This window comes from Caloenas nicobarica, chromosome 15, assembly GCF_036013445.1.
Source record: "Caloenas nicobarica isolate bCalNic1 chromosome 15, bCalNic1.hap1, whole genome shotgun sequence".
Taxonomy (NCBI): domain Eukaryota; kingdom Metazoa; phylum Chordata; class Aves; order Columbiformes; family Columbidae; genus Caloenas; species Caloenas nicobarica.
In genome coordinates this window covers 7,407,974-7,426,372 of record NC_088259.1, presented here as the reverse complement: position 1 = coordinate 7,426,372, position 18,399 = coordinate 7,407,974, and the positions used below count along the sequence as shown (strand labels likewise).

At 59.7% G+C, this 18,399-nt stretch overlaps 1 protein-coding gene across 2 annotated transcripts in view; it reads right to left on the bottom strand.

Moving 5' to 3' along the window:
* SRC (SRC proto-oncogene, non-receptor tyrosine kinase) overlaps nucleotides 1–17,038 on the bottom strand; it is a 28,009-nt gene extending 10,971 nt beyond the window's left edge. The window contains exons 1-2 of one of the 2 annotated variants that reach the window (XM_065645429.1): nucleotides 16,924–17,038; nucleotides 3,489–3,564 (exon numbers count right to left, since the gene is read on the bottom strand). The gene's annotated coding sequence lies outside the window, so the exon portion shown is untranslated. Of the gene's footprint in view, nucleotides 1–3,488; nucleotides 3,565–4,810; nucleotides 4,892–16,923 lie in introns of those variants that run through there. The other variant, XM_065645430.1, reaches the window with a different exon arrangement.
* Nucleotides 17,039–18,399: the final 1,361 nt, after the last annotated feature.

The window sequence follows — 18,399 nt, the reverse complement described above, 5'->3', positions numbered from 1 at the left end:
ATTAACGCCGAGCCGCATCCCACCTCGCTGCAGCAGCCAGCGGAACGCCGGCAGCGGAGCTGCTAGGACGTGTTTTGGGAGCGGGGGGATGCAGGATCAGCCTGGGAGTGAGGATGCCAAGTGCCTGGGTGGGTGACCCAGGGCCAGGCACCCGCCGTGGGATGTAGCTCAGCACCCCATACAGCCACATTTCCTCCTACACGAGGGTTTCTATCAGGGCACAGACAGGAGAAGACAAAACCCAGACAAATATCCACGAGTTGGGATTACTTCAATGTCGGAAATTTGGAGAACCCATAGCTGCATCACTCTCCTTGCTCAGGATGGGGATTAAAATGCTGAGGATGTTCCTGTGAAGTCCAAAATGTGCAACAAATGGGATAAAAGTTTACATCGGGAGCAGTTCCAGGCAGTTAGCAGCTAAAGACCAAGGGATCTCAGCTTTATATATATAGTCATGCCTTCCTTTCCACTCAAGATCATGCTCTATAAATACCTTCAAGGTAATGATATAAACGAAGGGAGGGAATTATTCGCAGTCTCCAAAGATGGCAGGATATCCAGCAGTGTCCTGAAGCTATGGAAGGAAATATTTAGGCTAGATGACGCGCGGCAGGAGGGAAAAGGGAGGTGGAGACAAGTGGGGAGGAGAATATCTCTAATAAAAAACAAGCAGGGAAGGAGCAGAGGAGGCAGCCGCTGCCTGTGGGGTGTGGACCAGAGGGGGACCTGGATGCAGCCACCCACGAGGCTTTGCTGAGGGCTCAGCCTCATCCAGTAAATCACTTTTCTAACCCAGCTTTTGAGCCACCATGAGCAAGACAAGAGCCATGGGGCAGCTCCAGCAGCTTGCACAGCCCCGGCATCTGAGGGGCAGAGCCCTCCCTGCTTCTGCCGTGGGGAAGTTCAAGGATGCCTGGCACAAGATCTGCTCCCCTCCCCATAGCAAGGGCTTTGCTTGATGATCATGGCTTATTTCCCAAAAGACCAAACTTCCATCTACAGTTTTCCAGCTCTCAAATTGCACAACAGCATCCCCTGCCCCACTTCCAGGCAGGTTTGCCTCAGCTGCAAGTGTGCCAGCAGGATCAGACCCTGCCAGTGTTTGGGAATCGGAATAAACCGATTTTTGGGGGCTGGGTACGGCTACAGCAACCACTCCAGCGGGGAGTGGAGCCGTCCTGCCTCCTACACGTGCTGGTGACGAGGAGGGACCGAAGCCTCTATCTGCCAGGGGACTCGTCCCACGCATATCTGTGCCGGGCTTCAGGGGCCTCGGAGCAAAGGAAGGTCAAATAGAATCTGTGCACTTGCAAACTGTCACTGACAACGATCCAGAGGCAGAGCCCACAGCGAAGGGAAAGGGATCTGTCCCATAAATAAATGTGCTTTTAAAAGTCTGCTGCAAAAAATGCTAAAGCAGAACTGTGGGAAGGAAAGGAAAGGAAGCAGGACCTTAGAAATTACAAGCAAAAGCCGCCCCCCGTAAGGAAAGCAAACCTCCCTGTCCCCCGGCCAGCCTCCTGCTCACCTCTGCCAGGGTTCTGGCACCGCTGGTGCTCCCGGGTGGCAGCGGCAGCACGGGCAGGAAAGCAGGGACACGGAGGGGCTGTGACCACACAGCTTGTGACTGCCCACGCGGCCGTGAGCAAGGGGCGGCCGCTCAGAGTTTCCCCTGGAAGCGGCACTTCCCCAGGCAGGAAAACACCCATCGGGGTGGGGGGGGGTGGATTTAGCAGCATTTTGGGGACACAAGTGTCCCCTGAGCTCTCCCTGTGGGGCTGCCAGCCTGGGTCAGCAACTGATCTATCAGTGCACTGAGAAAAATCGGAGTGTAAAACAGGCAAAACGCCTGGAGATTAGCCAGGAGCAGGGCCAGAAAGGGGAGACGGGATCCCCCTGGGCACTTCCCCAATGGCCCCAAAGCAGGGGGAGGTCCTCTTCTTCACACCCCTTAGCCCACAGGCACAGGACATGCATCCTCCAGGTATGTCCCAGCAGGGACCACGAGTTCATCACTCCCTGTGTCGTGTTTGTGGGAAGGGAGAGCTCTCCATAATGCATCACAAGCTCCCAGCTCATGCTTGGGTGCTAACCCCCCTCCACAAGGGCTTTGCTTGGGTCTGCACTGGTCCCCAGGTCACTCTGGCTGCGGGAGCCAAAGATGGGAGTGAAGGAGGAGGAGGAGGCACAAGCCCATGATCCTCTGGGGAAGGGGCTGCAGAGCAGCGAGCCCTGCTCTGTGCTCTCCTGTTGCAAACAGCTTTGTACCTAAACACCTGCATGCACCAGTTTCAATTTGGCTTGTGCAAAACCTAAGTTGGCAACCCCAAAACATGCCCAGAGGCACTGGCAGCCTCGCACCATCCCCACTCCAAGTCCCAGGTAACAGCCAATGTGACCCTGTGACTTTAGCCCTGTGGCCACCCTAGGGGGGATGTTCCTCACCCACCCTCAAGGAGGCGGGGGGATCTGAGAAATCCCCTGCAGCCCCCACATCGCTGCCTGGGCAGCCAGCGAGGAAAAGGTGCAAATTCCCTGGAGGAGCAGGGGGTTGTGCAAGAGCCCAGCAGAGGAGTTATTAATGACAGCAGGAATGTGCTGTGCACTCAGGTCCCAGGGAAGAGGGGCCACGCACCAGGAGAGACCCCCCTGCAGCAGAGCTGGTGACGAAACCCCCCGGAACCGAGGGGCAGAGAAGAAGGTGGGTGAATCCACCGCCTGGCTGTGGCAGCTCCCAGCACATCCCAGCAGCATCACTGGGAGCTGTGGGGCAACATCGCAGTGGCCAGACTGAAAAAATTCCCTGCTGCCAGCAGCTATGCTGTATTTATGTCTAACGCACTGGATTTCTACATGTAACAGGCTGCAGCCACGCTCCGAGCCCCGGCATCCAGCCAGGGCAGCCCAGCTGATGCCTGGCAGGATATTTCCCTGCTCCTGTGCTTTTTGCTGTGCTGGGATGGGGGGGCTCAGCATCGCTCCCCGTCCTGGCCGGTGCCTCAGCTTTCGGCAGGGCTTCCCCTCCCCAGGCGAGCACGGCGGGCTGGAGCGTGGCCAGCATTCCCGGCAGTCGCCTCTGACTGCTGCGAGGCGGCGTACGGACGGAGGCAGCTTTCCTGCGGCGGGGATTAGCACCCCAGGCACGTTGCAGCCTGCAGGAACTCCCCTGGTTTCTGCTCTGGAGGGGGTCAGTGCTGAGAGCAAATCGCAAAACACTGTGGTGCTGAGTTGTGAGACCTCAGCTCTTGTCCCCACGGGGAGCACCAGGAGGTGGGAAGGACAAAGCGGGGGCTCTGCCTTTTGCTCTTGCACCCAGCTCCCTACCCACCCATGGATGCTCAAGGGCCAAATCCAGGTGTTGCAGAGCACTCGGTACCCCACATCTGAGCCCCTCCAGGGAGTTGGGAGGGTTTCCCTTCTCCTGAGTGGGTTTGTTCAGCAAAGCAGCCTGGTCCCCCCTCCCCAGGCCATCGGAGATCCCTTACCAGCGCTTCCCAGCTACAGCCTCGCCGCGGGGTGGGGAGGGGACACTGGTGAAGTCAGCTCAGCTCCCGCCGCAGCCTGCGAGACAGAGGGGACGTCAGCACCCGGCAGCCCCCACACCCCACCACCCTTTCCCCCCGCTCCACGGTCTGGTGCCCAGGGCTGCCGCTGCCTTCCTCCTCCTCCTCGCCATCCCTCCAGCGTGGGGACAGCAGCTCGCACCCGCCTGCTCTGATCTCTCATGTGTGAAGAGGGGACAATTCTCTGCTCCACTTCATCAAACCCACCCGAGGATAGGAGACGAGGCGGCTGGAGTTGCCCCAAGCAATGTCCCGGGGTGAGAGGGGAGCGCAGGCACCCCCGGCCCGCCGAGGGACTTTCTGGGGGAGAAGTGAAGCCGGTTCCTCCAGACACACCAGTGTTCCCAGTCCCGCCGCTCTGTCTCCAGACAGCTGAGACTGGTGGCAGGGAGGGTCGGTCACCGACTGGGGACCTTTTCCCCAGGGATGAGTCGCCTTCTTCACCCCCAATAGCACAGACAGATGCTACGGCATGAACCATGCACAAGGTCTGGGAGCTGCTCAAGCCCTGACTCAGCCAGAAAAGCACATTTTGGCCAAATTTTTCAAAAGGGACAGTTTCCTGCTGCAAGTGTGTGTGATGGGGGTACACCTGTCAGCAGCAGTGGCTCAGGGCAGGGCTTTGGGTTGAAAGCAGAGCAGGGCAGGGCCCCGCAGAGCCAGGGCAGCCACTTTGCCTGGCTCTGCCACCCCCTACCAGCCCCCAAATCCTGCAGGAGCTGCCCCTTCTCTCACCTCTCATGCCAAAAAAGAAACCTCTCTCCAGCCAGCCCTGCTCACCCTGTGCTGAAGTTTTAGCTGCTCCTGGGGAGCTCCGGCTTGCCTGGCACAGAGGGGATTCAGCCCCCGCAGCACCCCCAGCATCCCAGCCCCGAGCAGCATCCCAAGGGGCTCCTGTCCTGGCTGGAGCCCAGAATTCACATCTCACCCAGAGGGAACATCCCAGATGGACAGGGATTGGGCACAGGCAGGTTTTTGCAGCGCTGCCATCTAATCCTGCCGGGAGCAAGCCTGGAAGCAAGACCAGCCGCAGCCTCCTGCCTTTACACAAGAGCCTTCAGCCACGGCGAGGAGGGAACTCGTACAGAGATGGCAGCAAAAGAGAGCAAGCTGCTGCTCCCCCAGCACCGCTGGCTGCCATCGCAGCCTCCCCACCCCAGCCGCCCCGACCCGACCTGCTCAACCTGTGCGTTCCCCGGATCACGGCACACAGCCCCACGGCACACACACACCAGGCTGCTTACTTTGCAAATGCTGCAGCGTGATGGTTGGAAATCACCGAGCAAACCTCCGCGGGGTCAGCGCAATGCCGGGTAGCCGACCCGGGTCCCTCTTGCTGGGTGGGCGCCTGGGGGGGTAGATGGCACGCAGAGGACGTGGCGCATCACAGGTTTATTTTGGTGGCCTCTTCTTCCCCGTGCTAGTAAGTTCTGTCACTATTTTGAGTGCATTTGATTAGGATAATAAGCAGCAGCTGACTGACAGCTCTTTAAGACTCTGAATGGTTTGTAATTTGTACTTGACTAATATTCACTGGCAATAATTGCACAGCAGAATGGAAGGTGGGGGAAGCTGCAGTCTCAACTCCAGGCTGCAATACATACAAATAAGGCTGTGCCGTGTATGCACGTGGTCCCTTGTGTCCCCGCTGCCCACGCACGCTGTGCCACTGGGGCTCCTGGACACACGCTGCAAGGCCATGGGCAATGTTTAGATAGAACAGGACCAAAAATGCCACCAGAGAAACCCAAATACTCCTCAGCCTGGTGTCGGCCATGTGCCAGGGTGGCAAGGTGCAAAGTCCTCCAAAGGGGAAGGGACAGGTCCCCGCTTGGCTGCCTGGCAGATGGATGCACTTGCACCCCTCGTGCACCCAGGTTTGGGTATTTGGTGGCTAGAAGTGGCTGCTCTCCACAGCACTGCCATCCCCATGCGCTGCTGGGTTCTGCGTTCAGGGTCTTCCTGCCCCCCCAAGCCCCCCCGGCCCCCCCAGGCAGCATCTGGGCTGAGCCGCAGCCGCAGGGGAGGGTGCCAGGGCTGCGCCCAGACACGCGCCCTGCCCGGGGCAGGGGCTGCAGCGAGGAGAGAGCCGCAGCAAGAGGCCACCCCCAGCCTGCACTCTCCAAAAGCAATTAAAAATGAAGCACACTCAGCTGCACAACTCAGCTCGCATCAGATCACGGCACACGAGACAGTGGCGGCCCCGTCCTCCCCTGCCGGCGCTGGAAACGCCGCCTGGCCTGCCCAGCATCCCGCTCCTCTGGCACCCGTGACCCCAGGGATTCTCCCCTCACCCCAAAATTAACTGGCAAGTTGGGATGCAGGAAAAGGCTCCATCCTCTGCCCTACCTCCCCACAGCAGAGATGCTCTCGCAAAGGCAAGAGTGAAGGCAATCGCTGCTCTCCGGCAAGTCCCGCTCTGGCTGTTTTCTGCTGCACTGGGATTGCTCAAGGATACGATGGCCATGGCATGGCCAGGCTGATAGCGGGGCTGGCGGCGAGGGGGAAGCGATCTTATCTTCTTTTCAAAGACACTAACAAAAGACACTGATTGGGAGCAGACAAAACACAGCGGTACAGCTTCTTCTGCCAGGCAGAGGCAGAAACCTTGGGAAACGCTGCGACAGGCTGGGGCCCAACACCAGACATCAAGCCTTGGGGATGGGGACGCCTCCGACAAAACAGGCTCCGTCCTTGGGGCTGCCGAGGAGCCGGGTGGATGCTGGGGTGGGCAAGCAGCCGGGGCGCCAGCACCCACCCGCTGCCGGAGCGAGCCGAGCCGCATCCCCGGCTTGCAAAGCCCCGGTGAGATGAATAACGGCACCTGTCTCATGCCAGACTGAAAAATGAAGCGTGCAGGACGGCGGGTGAGACAGAGCAGCCGCGCAGCCCACAGGAGCAGGCATCAGGGATCCCAAACCCGCCCCATCCCCCTTTGCACACAACCAGCCCCCTCCCAGCATGATGGGGGCCGGGGAGCAGGGACAGCCAGGGTAGAACAGGACAAACAGAAGCCACCTACGAGGTGTGTCACTAAAAACAGAGATCCCAGGTTGGAGGCAGGCAAGAGACAAAGGGCATCTCACTGTCCCCCTCCCTGCATCGCCCTCTGCTCCCTCCCTGCATTTTGGTAGGGAACACAGCCCTGGACGCACTCACACAGCAGTTTCCCTCTTGGTCCCAGGAGATGCTACTGAGGTTTTGCTTTTTCCTCTTGCAAACACCATGGGCGGGGGGCAGCAAATGGCAGCGCAGTCCCCGGTGCTCTGGGGAAAGGCTCGCTGCCCCGCTCAGCCCACTATCCCCTCCTGCCATCCAAATACCACAGCTCGACATGTCCCCCATGGAAAAAGCAATTTCTGTCCCCTATCCCGTGCCATTGCGCTTTGCTCGGTACAAAAGTGGGAACACCGATGCACGTCTCTGCCAGGCTGGGACCAGCCCTGCTGCACTGACTCCTAAAACACGGAGAGATGCGGAGATGCTCTCTTCATCTCTCAGCTCCATCATTGGGACCAGGGAAGCCACTTTCATGGGTGGGTGCCCCAAATGTCCCACAGGGCCCCCACTTCACCCAGTGACTGCATGTTGAAGGCACCTGAATTAAGGCACCCCAGCCCTCCCCTGGCTCCCCCCGGCGGACGGAAAACTCTCCCAGATGGAAGGAATCACTGGCGGAGAGGGGAGGGCAGCATGGATGCTGTGTGGGGGCCCAGCTACACACTCCCCACATATGTAAGTCCCAGCCCCTCCCATCCGACCCTGTCAACTTCCATTAAATTTAAAACCATCTTAATTAAAGCTCCACAGCCCAAGCTAGCAGAGGCCAGTGGGTCACGAAAAGGGAAAGGATAATTAAATCAAACATCCAAATTCACCCTCTGCCAAGCATGGGAGAGAGTCACAGCCGAGAGTGATGCACAATGTCTCCAAAAAGATGTGTCAAAACAGGGAGTTTAAAAGACCAAACCAAACCCCTGAGAAGCACAAAAGCAGGTTCTGAATGTTTATCTGGCCAAGAAACTGGGAAGCACCAAGTGCACACTCAAGGAGCCATGCAGGGAGCTCAAGCTCTCCCCACCGTTGTGAGACCAGCCCCTCAACAGGCAGTTTTTGGCTCGCTGGGCTGATGGGCAGCGGCTCTGCCAACACCAGCAGCTGCGCACAGCTGTGGTCCCCCCGCTGCCCTCCGCAGCACCCCAAAGCTGGGCGAGGGCAGGGGAAGACCAACAGTGGGTGCCCCACCAGCACCATCTCGCTTAAGGCTGGCGAGAAAAACTTGCAAGCCTTATCTCCCCAAAATAACGCAACCAGCTGCCTGGAGCGAGCGGTACGTGCGGCGAGTTGTGTTTGCTGGTGCCGAGCACTCAGTTTTAAGCCTTTTTCTCCCTCGAGGGATGTGAGAAGGGAAGGTGGCCATGGCCACACTGTGTCACATCCCCAGCACCACACCAGAGCAGACCTGGGCACTGACCCACCGTGGCGCTCGCCCACGGCCCCACGTACCAGCTCCCCCGGAGCTTCGCACACCCAAAGCTGCCTCCGAGGCAGCGGGTTTCTAATGGACATCACCGAGCGTTGTGGAGGGCTCTGGAGGGAGCTGGCAGCTGCCTTTCCTGACCAGCGTGTCTCTGAGCAAAGCTTGTGTGAGCTCCTGGCACACCATGCCAAGGGCTGCAGGAGAACGGCTGCTGCACCGACAGAGCAGCCAGCAGTGCCCCATCACCCCCGGGCAGCAACAAAGCCACCCCAAAAATCAGGGCTCCTACAGCTCCACCAGCCCCATGCCCTGGTCCAAAGGAGACCTCCCTGGGTTCAGGGCACTGCTAGGAAGAGTTTGGGGGCAGTGAGGAAATGAAGGTCAATGGAAGGCTCCTGGACCCCCCATTGTCCCCTGTCACCCATGCATGAGCGCTTTGGACAGGGAAAGAACAAATACACGGATCCAGCAAACCCAGCCCCAGTCTGCTGCTTGCACACACGGAGGAAAGGGGAGTCATGGGGAGAGGGGAGCACCTCACCTCCCAGCCAGCAGGCATCTCCCTCTTTTTGCACTGCAAGGGCACCTGGCAATCACAGATGGAAAAATAAGCTTTTTCACCATGACAGTGGTCCAGCACAGGAACAGGGGCTGGAGAGGTGGTGGGATCTCCAGCAGGAGATGCTCAAAGCCAGCCGGTTCTGTGCAGCCTGAACTCGCCGGTGCTGCTCCGAGTGGCAGCAGGGATGCCTGCCAATGCCTCCCAGTCTGATTAGCCTGTGCTTCCAGCATCCCCACCAGGACACCAGCCAAAGCCAGGAATTGCCCAACCAGCTCCAGCAAACGCTTTCCAAAGGCACACAAAACCTTTGGCCTGCATTAACCTAAAGCCAGTTTCTCCCAGAAAGGTGAGGAGGGCAATGCTCTCCTCCTGCCAAGTCCAGAAGGAGAAAAAAAAACGTTTCCAAGAGTGAGAGTGCCCGCAGGGCCAGGAAGCACCGATGTTGGGCAGGGAAGCAGCGATGCCGAGCTGGGCCAGCACTAGGAGCTGGAGCTCCTGGCCACCAGGACTGCCTGGAGCCACGGGGTGATGCTTCCCCAAAACGCGCTTCTAGCTCAGCACTGGGAGTTCAGTGCCCCTCAAAATGTGCCTTTTTAATACTAGCCCCCACACACGCGGCATCCATGAGCTCCCACTGCCTGCCACCTAGTTCTCGTTTCCCATCACATCAATGCTGTCCCCATCTTCCTCCAGGCAAAGCACCAGCATGAGGGACCGGCTGCACTGGAGGGGGTGTCGGAGACGCAGTGACACGAGCTGGCCTCTGTAGGAGGAGGGAGGGTTTCTGTTCCCCATTTCTGCAGCACCTCTCCCAGCAAAACCAGCCTCGGGCTGCAGGAAATGGAGTTTGCTTCTGCTTTCTGGACAGGGACATCTGCCCCGGTGCTCTCCGGGGATGGCCGTGGCGCAGCACCCAGCCCGCCCCGTGCCCGGCTCCTGGGGACGGGACAGGTGGTGGTGAGAGGCTGATGTGACTCACAGGTGGCTCAGATCCGGCCAAAACGGTGCTGCCACCCACGCGTGCCCCAGCTTGAGGGCTGCTGCACCCCACAGCACCCCAGCAACTTCACCCCCGGGCGAGGACGGCAGTGCAGGCAGGTGGCAAATCTCTGGGGCAGGGGGAGGAAGGGGGCAAGGAAAACGCAGGAGGCAGAAAAGCTCCGGAGTTGAGCAAGTTACAACCACCCCTGGCCACGCTGGCGTCACTGCTAAAACATCTCCACTTTCAGAGAAACCAGCCCATCCAGTCCAGCAAGGAGAGGAGCTCCCCGGGGCTCCACTGGCCCTCCGGGGCTGGAGCTGCAGCCCCATCAGCCCTGCAGAGGGGTCCTGCAGGACCCCATGGCAGGAAACATGCCAGCAACTCTCCTAACACATAACAGGACCTGAAACACTTGGTGGTAAGAACGGGAAAAGGCAGAGAGGGTATTTGCACCCTCAACACAAACCCCACAGGGCCGGGGGCCATGAGGACTTGGCAGGACACATGCCGGGCTTCACTGCAACAGGAGGGTACGAAGGAGAAGCCAAGCAGAGGCCAAGGGTTTTCCATCACCAATTTCCAACACTTCCCACTTTGAAGATCCCTGAACAGTTTCAAACGAATAAGCAGGATCCCATGCAGCGAATTTATGCTGATTATCAGCTTACTTTCCTGGGTTACTTTGGAACTTCGTGGCATCTGCCCAACACAAGCCGTGTGCTCCAGGGAACCGTGGGGCCACCAGCCCAAACGCACATGCATACACACACACGCTACGGGGGCAGCGAGTGGCTGCGGGTCAGGGCTGCGTGATCAGCATCAGCCTCCAGCAACGCGTGCTGCACTCCTGCTTTCACCTCCGCGGGCACGGATGGGACCAGGAGCAGCTCCCACGGCACTGGGCACAGCCCGGGACCGCGGGTCTGGTCTCAGCACTGTCAGAGCGCACGCTGTGACATGTCCGGGCAGCCCGGACTTCGCCGGTGGCAGAGCCCCGAGAGATGCTGGTCCCCACAGCCACTCCCATCTGCACCGCCAAAACAAAGCAACGCGCTCAGGATGCGTCAGAGGAAGCAACCAGGGAGGGTCTTGAAGGGCAAACGGAGAAGATCAGCCAGCCCCAGACAGAATTTCCATACCCAAAAAAGCTGTGTCGGATTCTCCAGCCACTCCTGGGGCGAGCGGGATGCTCAGCAGCTCCACCGGAGCTGCCAGGAGGACCTGGCCGGGAGGTGCAGCCCCAGACAGTGCTCACTACAAACGGCCCGAGCAGATGAAAAACAAAGAAAAACGCTGAGCTGGTGTCTTTTATTCCCGCCGCTCCCAGAGGAGAGCGCCGGGCTCCACACACCTCCAGCCCTGCACCGCTCGCTGCAGATGGGCGAGATGGATGGGACCGGTCCTGAGCCACCGACACACACCAGCGGCATGGGACAAGCTGCACGTGGACCTTGCACCCTCCCGTGGCACCTCACCTGTGCTGTTCTTCATACCCAAAATAACCCTCCCGAGCTGGAGCTGCACCCCCCCCACCCTCGGGCAGAGCCTGTGGGGCCGGGATGAAGGGACAAAGAGACGAAGGGCATCTCCTCTGCTTTCCATCACCCGTGGCTCAGGGCAGCTTCAGCATAGCCCACCCAGACCACAGCAGGAGAGCTATCCCCATCCCCAAAGCACAGAGAAGGGCTCAGATCAGTGTACGTACACACACGTGCGTGCACACCCACATACGGCTGCACACGTGTGCAGGCAGCTGGGGGGGCAGGCAGCTCCCAGCAGCTGCCCCATGTGCTGCTCTCCTTGCCCAGCCCCAGCAACCTGAGCTTTTTACCCGCACGTTTACAAACTCAACCATCTGTGATGCTGAAGCATGAAACTCATCCTGGTCGCGGTGACCTTTGCAGCTCCATACACACCCTTCCTTGTCCCACGACACCCTCCCTGCCCGGCGCAGCAGGGTGCTCACCGGCGGCTCCGTCTCAGCCATGCCAAGGCTTGCCCAGTCCTTCCTGGGCACAGTGGCTTCCCCAGCCCTTCCCAACCGAGCTGGGAGCGATTCTGACAGCCTTTTTGTGGGGTGGTTTTTTTTTTTTGCAGAAGTGACCCAGCACGCGTTTCCGCCCTGGGAACACCCAGAGCCCAGGATGGCACTGCCCGACCCCGTTGCTGCCACATCGGCTGCAGCCCAGCGGCACCACAAAACCATCAAGCCACAAGGGCTGGTTTCAACTGGGGAAGTTGGTGCCCAGTCGGGCCATGGTCTGGGGAGGAAAACCTTGAAAACACCATCTGAGAGGCTGCGGGTGAGTGGGTGAGGAAAGTGGTGGCACTTCATGGAAATCAGATTGTATTCGCCTTGCCTAAGGAAGAGCTTTGCCCATAGTGCGTGCGTGGTGTTGAGCACTATGTGGTGGTGTGGTTGGGCTGGTAAAGGAAAGGTGGGAGAGGGGAAACTGAGGCACACACTTGGTGTAAAGCCTCACCAACCTCTGATGGCAGCTTCCCAGGTGCTCCCAGGGGAAACTGAGGCACGCAAGGCTCCTTACCAGGTAGGGAAGCAAGGTGGGGTAGTAAAACCCAGACACAGGGCTGCACCTCCAACCCCAAATTCCTCCTGAAGGGTGCTCCAAGGTCAGACACTTTTAAGATCAATTTAGCACCGACCTAACCCTGTCATGCTGTCCCCAAACCAGGGTATGGCATGGGAAGGGAGACACTGTGCGGGAAAGGGGCACGTGGCTCGGGACAGGCTGGACTTGTCAGCCTCACCGATGGTGGAGGTGACAATGCATCAGGGAGCATTTGCCCTCATCACCCAGGTTTTTGGTGGCCGAGGTTGCCAGACACGGTCGGAAAGGATGGGAGCAGCCACGATGCACTGGAGGTATTTTTGCAGCGCGCAGTCAGGCTTTTCCCCTGTCCATCCGGCCCCAACACAGCAGGCATGGGGCCAGCCGAAACCTCACGGTCACGGGAGCCAGACCACAACAGGTCAAGCACAGGACGGGGCTGGGAAACCTGGCGCCGGGAAACTCGAGGCTGGTCTCCAAGACTTGCAGTGCAGGGAAGGAAGCGCAGCACAGCCCGAGTCACAGGTGTCCCTGTGTCACGCGTGGGCAGAGGCACTGACCCTGCAAAGCCTGCTCGCCCTCTGCTGCAGATCCCAAAGCCATCCTGGTGCCCTCCTGGCATGGGGACCCAGAGATGCGAGGCTGGACGTGCCGCCCAAACCTCCGCTGGTTCCCCGGCTGTGAGGCAAAGGCAGGCTCACTACGCTTATGTCCCATTTCCTATATTTTTGCCTTAAACACCTGCACAGTTCTGTTCCCCAAATTCCTCCAGACGAGCCCACCGATACCGTGCACCAGCCTACAGGTATTTCAGATACTGCATCTCCACCGAGACCACTGGGAGCCAAGGGGCTCAGGCAGATTTCTTTAAGGAATCAAATAAAATCCGCAACCAGCCACCCCTTGCCCATCAGCCCATGCCCCACGGCCATCCTGTCAGCCCCCAGCCCCCCCAAACACCTCCCGCTCCACAGCCAGGAGATCCGTAGCCCCAAGGGAAGTCAGTGTAAGATGCAGATTTGCAGGTCCTGGTTCCTGGCCCAGGTTCAAACCACATTTGTTCCTGAAATCTGTTTCAGGGCTTTATTTTCAAAGCATGCATGTGCGCAGGCGTGTGCAAAGCAGCACCGGTTCCCGCCGCAGCCTCGCACCGAGGTCACCAGTGCCAACCCAGGGCCAAGCTGGGGCCCTGGGTGCATCCGAGCACCGACCGCAGCCCACGCCGACACAGCCACGCTCAGTCAATTAATTATATTTTTCTGTCTTAAGCAGATGATATACTGGACTATCTCATGGCTCACTATCAATTTAAAATATGAAGGACCGAAGGCATTACTATTTTTCTGAGGCCCGCTTCAAAACAGCCCTGCGACAACGCTGCACATTTTTTTGCTGATGGGTGGAAACTTCAGCAAAAGGCGAACCCCGGGAGAGTCAGTCCACACCACCCGCAGCTATGGGCGGTCAAAAAGAGAAGGAGGCTGGACTGGAAACAGCAACAATCCACGCTCCCATCCCAGGAACAGCCACACGAGGATGGTTATTTCCATCCAGAGGTCTGAGCTGCTCTTGGGGCATCGGATTAAAGAGATCTCTCATGGGATGTGGCTGGACGTGTCTCCAGGCGGGCTCTGGGGAGAGATGCGGAGGGCTGTGGAAGTGAGCTCAGATGGGAAATTGTTCCAAGAGATAAAGGAACAAGTTGGAAACCGAGCTGCAAAACAGACAGTACAGGAAACAATAGCACTTCAGATAGCCTTTCAAATTTCCCCCAGTGATGCCAGGAGCACAGCACTTTGTCCAAGTGATGCTCGGGGTTTCCACCCCCCCGCCTTAGACACCGTGGGAGGAGGCACAGACTGTTTGCTCACTCCTACAGATGTTACAGCTGTTTGCTGGTCATTAAAACAAGACCACACAGGCCATATCCTTCAGGTCTCATTAGATAACAGTTTTCGCTCTGTGATGGTCCTGGTGCCAGCAGCAGGGAGAGGCAGACGGGATTTTGGAGGCACGGGAGCCCCATGGTCCGTCCCCTCCTCACCTTGGTGAGCCCAGCAAAATGATGCTGCTTCCTGGGAGCTGCACATGCTGCTAAAGACCACCTCTGCCTCAGAACCGCTGTTGTCCCCTCCGTGCCACCAAGGCAGCAAAGGAGCCTCTTGCCTCTGCAGCAGAGCCTCTGCGTAGGTCAGTCACCACAAACTGCCGCTCTTTTCCTCGTCTTGTCCCCCTGCTCCCCAGCTGGGGGTTTAGATGTCCCTTTCTGCCTCCCCTCGGTACCTCTGTGATTTTCCATCACTCTGGCACAAAGTCATTAAAGGACAGAGCTATCGTTAGGGCATCTCCATCACACAGGGAGCACTGCAAGGCCACTAACGATCGAGACAGGGGACGTTGGACTTCCCTTAGCTGCTGCTGCACCAGCCCATAAATAACCCTGTCTCCAAAAAAATCATCAGGCAGAGCCACCAAGGCAAGGTGTCTGGAGGAGCCTCTGCCCTGCGCTCCCAGGTCAAAGCTTGGAACTGGGAACCGACCCTCGACCTTTCAGGCAAAGGTGCCCTTCTCTGACAAACGAGCATTAACTGGCTAATGATTACAGAGACGCGGCTCCCAGGGAGCCAGCACAGGAGCCTCATCTCAGAGACACCGAATGGCCAAGGTTTTGCCACAGGCCAGATCCTGAGCCAGCACAAAGTAGCATAGAACAGCTGGCTTAGCACTGGGCAGCCCAGATCAGCCTCTTTGGCTGCAAAGGTGTTGGGACCAGCCCCATAGTAGAAATAACAAAAAAAGAGATTACTTTAAAGTGCAAGATTGCTGATGTTCCCCTGCACGTCCCCGTCCTCACGCCTTCCCCAAGAGTCCTGCCAGCCCCCACCCTTGTTTGACCAACACACGCTGTACAGGGGCCTGGGCAAGTGTTGAGCTGCTGGGTGCTGAGGGGGGTCTCCAAGCCTGGCAGGGACGAATGGCTTCTCACTATTAACAGCTTGGGAGGGTTTGTCATGACTCGGTTCTCCCACCCGCACACCGGTCACTGCTGGCAGTGGGTGTCTCTTTGGCTGAGAGGAGAGCGACGAAGCACTCCAGCTCCTCCCTGCCCTACGCCTCCTCCTCTGGGGAGCATCAGCCGGTGAGCTGGAGGAAGAAAAACCAAGTCTTTTGTTGCCACCTTCCCGCAGCTCAGTTTGCATACGGCACTGCTGGGTACGTGCTGTCCTGTTCCTGTCCCCACTGCGTGGGCAGCACCAGCCCCAGGCAGGAGCTTGCCCCAGGAACCTCCAGCACCTTCCAGTGCCCCCAGCTCCTAATGCCATGGGGCAGTGGGACCTGTCTTGGGGGGCTCCCCCAGCTGCCCTGCTCCTTCCTTTGCACCACTCCTGGGGAGCCAGGAAGACAATGAGCCAGCAGCACATGCAGGGAGGTACAACCCACTCTCTGCCACCTACGACCTTTACTGACCCACTGCTGCTCAACAGCATTGGGACCAGGACAGGGCTGGAACTGCAGCCACCTCCTGGCCCCAAATCTGGGAGGCTGAGCCCTGACACACCGCAGCAGCAGTGGCTGTGGCAGGGAAGGGCTGCGTGGGGCCAGCAAAACGTGTGGAGATGCGGCAGATCCCCACTCACTTCCAGCGGGTCCCGCAGGAGGCTGCGCAGCTCCTTGAGATGATGATGCTCGGCACCAGACAGGAGCGCGCCAGGGTCAGCGCAGTGAGACATCCCCCCTCCTGCCCCCGTCCCCAGCACACACAGCCCTGTGCAGTGGGGCCCATCCCTGCAGGCTGTCCCCCTGCCCACCCCAAACGGCACTGGGATGCAGCACAGCCCCCCAGGCAGTGAACAGGGATAAAAACCCACCCCAGCTCCAGTGCGGCTCAGGGCAAAACACACAATGTTCTTCTGTGGCACCAAGGACTGTGACGGGGATGGTGGAGACACACCAGTGTCACCACTCACAGCCACACATGAGGACTGGATTGCCCAGGCTGCAATGGGGTAACTTCCCAGCTGGGTAAAACCTTTAATTGAGCAACCTGGGGCTCTGCAGCCCCCCAGCAGACTGGGGAGCCCTGGCGAGGAGCCCGGCTGGACACAGCTCTCCAGGCCCATCAGGGCTGGACACCAGCCCCAGAATTACCGGTGAGCAAACATGACAAGCAAAGCAGATCAAGAGACATAAAAGCAGGGGGGCGATGAATATTTAATGTCCTGGCCTACATACAGCCCGGCTCTCCCCGCCCTGCGCTCCCGGGGGTCCCCCGCAGCCCCTGATCACAACAAAGGGGAGTTGCAGGCAGGCGGTGCCGCCCCGACAGACCCCATGGCCGCCCCGCTGGACCCTCAGCATCCCCAACCGGGCTCAGAGCTGCCTCGCTAGAGCAGTGGCATCCTCAGCCAGACCCACAACTGACCAGCCAGACCATGTGCGTCCGCTGCTGGACCCATAGCCACCCCACGGAAACCCGTAGTCAAACCGCAAGCATCCTATCCCTGTCGGGACCCATAGCCAGCTCACCGGACTGCGGGCATCCTCCGCTGCCGGACCCACAGCTACCCCACCGGAGCCTGGGCATCCCCGGCCGGACCCACAGCCTCCTTGCCAAACTGCCATCATCCCCCGCTGGATCCACAACCAGCCCACCCGGCTGTCCGCATCCCACCGAGTCCCACGGGCGGACCCCGCGCATCCCCCGCCGGCCCCTGGCCATGCCCCGCTGGCCCCACAGCCGCCCCCCACCGCCGCCTGCTCACCTCCCGCCTGTGCGCGCAGCTGAGCCGGCCCCTCCGCTCGCCTCCAGCGCTCAGCCCCGGCTTTGTCTCCGCGCCGGGGGCGCGGCCGCCGCCCCCCGCCGCCGCCGCCGCGCTGGGTGTCCGCACCGGGCCGTGCCGAGCCGCGCGCTCAGGGCTGCGCCGCCGGCAGCAGCATCGCGCAGCGCCGCGGATCCGGCGCGCTGCTGGCTCGCCCGCCCCCGCTCACCCCTTCTCCGGGGCGGGGGGGGGGGGGAACCCACGGGGAGGGGAAAAAAAAAAAAAAAAAAAAAAAAAAAAGGAGGAATATGGCAGCAAACCGGAAACGGCGGATGGGGGAAAAAAAGCAGCAGCCCCTCCCCTCTATGTATTTTTTTTTTTTTTTTTAAGGGAGAAGGCTCCGGGCCGCCGGGCTCCGCGGGGCGCGCAGAGGGCGAGGGGCCGCCCCCGCCGCGGGCTCTGCCGGCGCACCCCGGCCCCCGGCGGAGGGAACCGCCCGGTCGCGCCGGGGACACGCGTGGAACCGGCGGCCTCGTTCCTCGGTGCGCGTCTGTGTCTGCGCGGCCCCGCGGGTGAAGGGCTGGGGGAGCTCCCGACCCCCGCGGCCGTGGAGTTCTCCCACCCGCGCCCCCGCTCCGAGCCCCGGCGGGCTGCATTGTTGTGCTTACCTGGGAGCCACAGCTGGTACCAGATTTTCAGGAGGCTAAAACCCGGCTGATTTGGGGGTTGCTTTATTAAACAGCTCTAACACGTGGTGAATAGCAGGGTGAAATGCTATTTTGTCGGTCTCTCCACTTGAATCTGTGCATCGCCATCCCCAGGATGGACACCTTGCCATCCCAGGGGGCTGCAATACCTGTTACCCCATCTCTGAAGTCGGGAGGCAACATTTAAGTATAGTGAAAAAAGTGGGGAAAGATAAACCATATCCCAGGGATCCCCGAGTGGCTGTGAGGTCCTTTGCGGGCAGCGCTGGCAGGCAGTGGTGGCCACGTCCCACTGGGCATCAGCCCCATCTTTGGGTTAATACACCCCCAGCTGCCCCTGCAGCCAGTGTCAGCCTCCGAAACAGGGCAGAACGGAGCTGTGTGTGTTCCGGGGGTGCCCTGGCTGGCAGCGTCACCCCACACGGGGCTGGCTGAAGTGCGGGTCCCCCTGAGTCCTGCTTGGGCAGGTGGGCACACGGGGACAGTTCCAGCTGTCCCTCCTGTCGCTCCTCAGCACTTTCCCCTTCCAGCACTGGGGGAGGTGGGGACTGCCCAGCTGTCCCCAGCACAGAGCAGTGCCAGGGCGCACACACAGGCTCAGGGCTCAGCCGCCCCGACGCCTGCACCGAGCCCGTCGGGGCTGCCCGACCAGCTCGGCGGCGCTGGCAGCCCTCCCACCTTCCCCATCAGCGATCCACCAAGGTGTTCCCTGTCACTGTGTCCTCTAGGAAGAAATGGGGCAAAGCACTCTGCTCCTTAAAACCCCACTGAG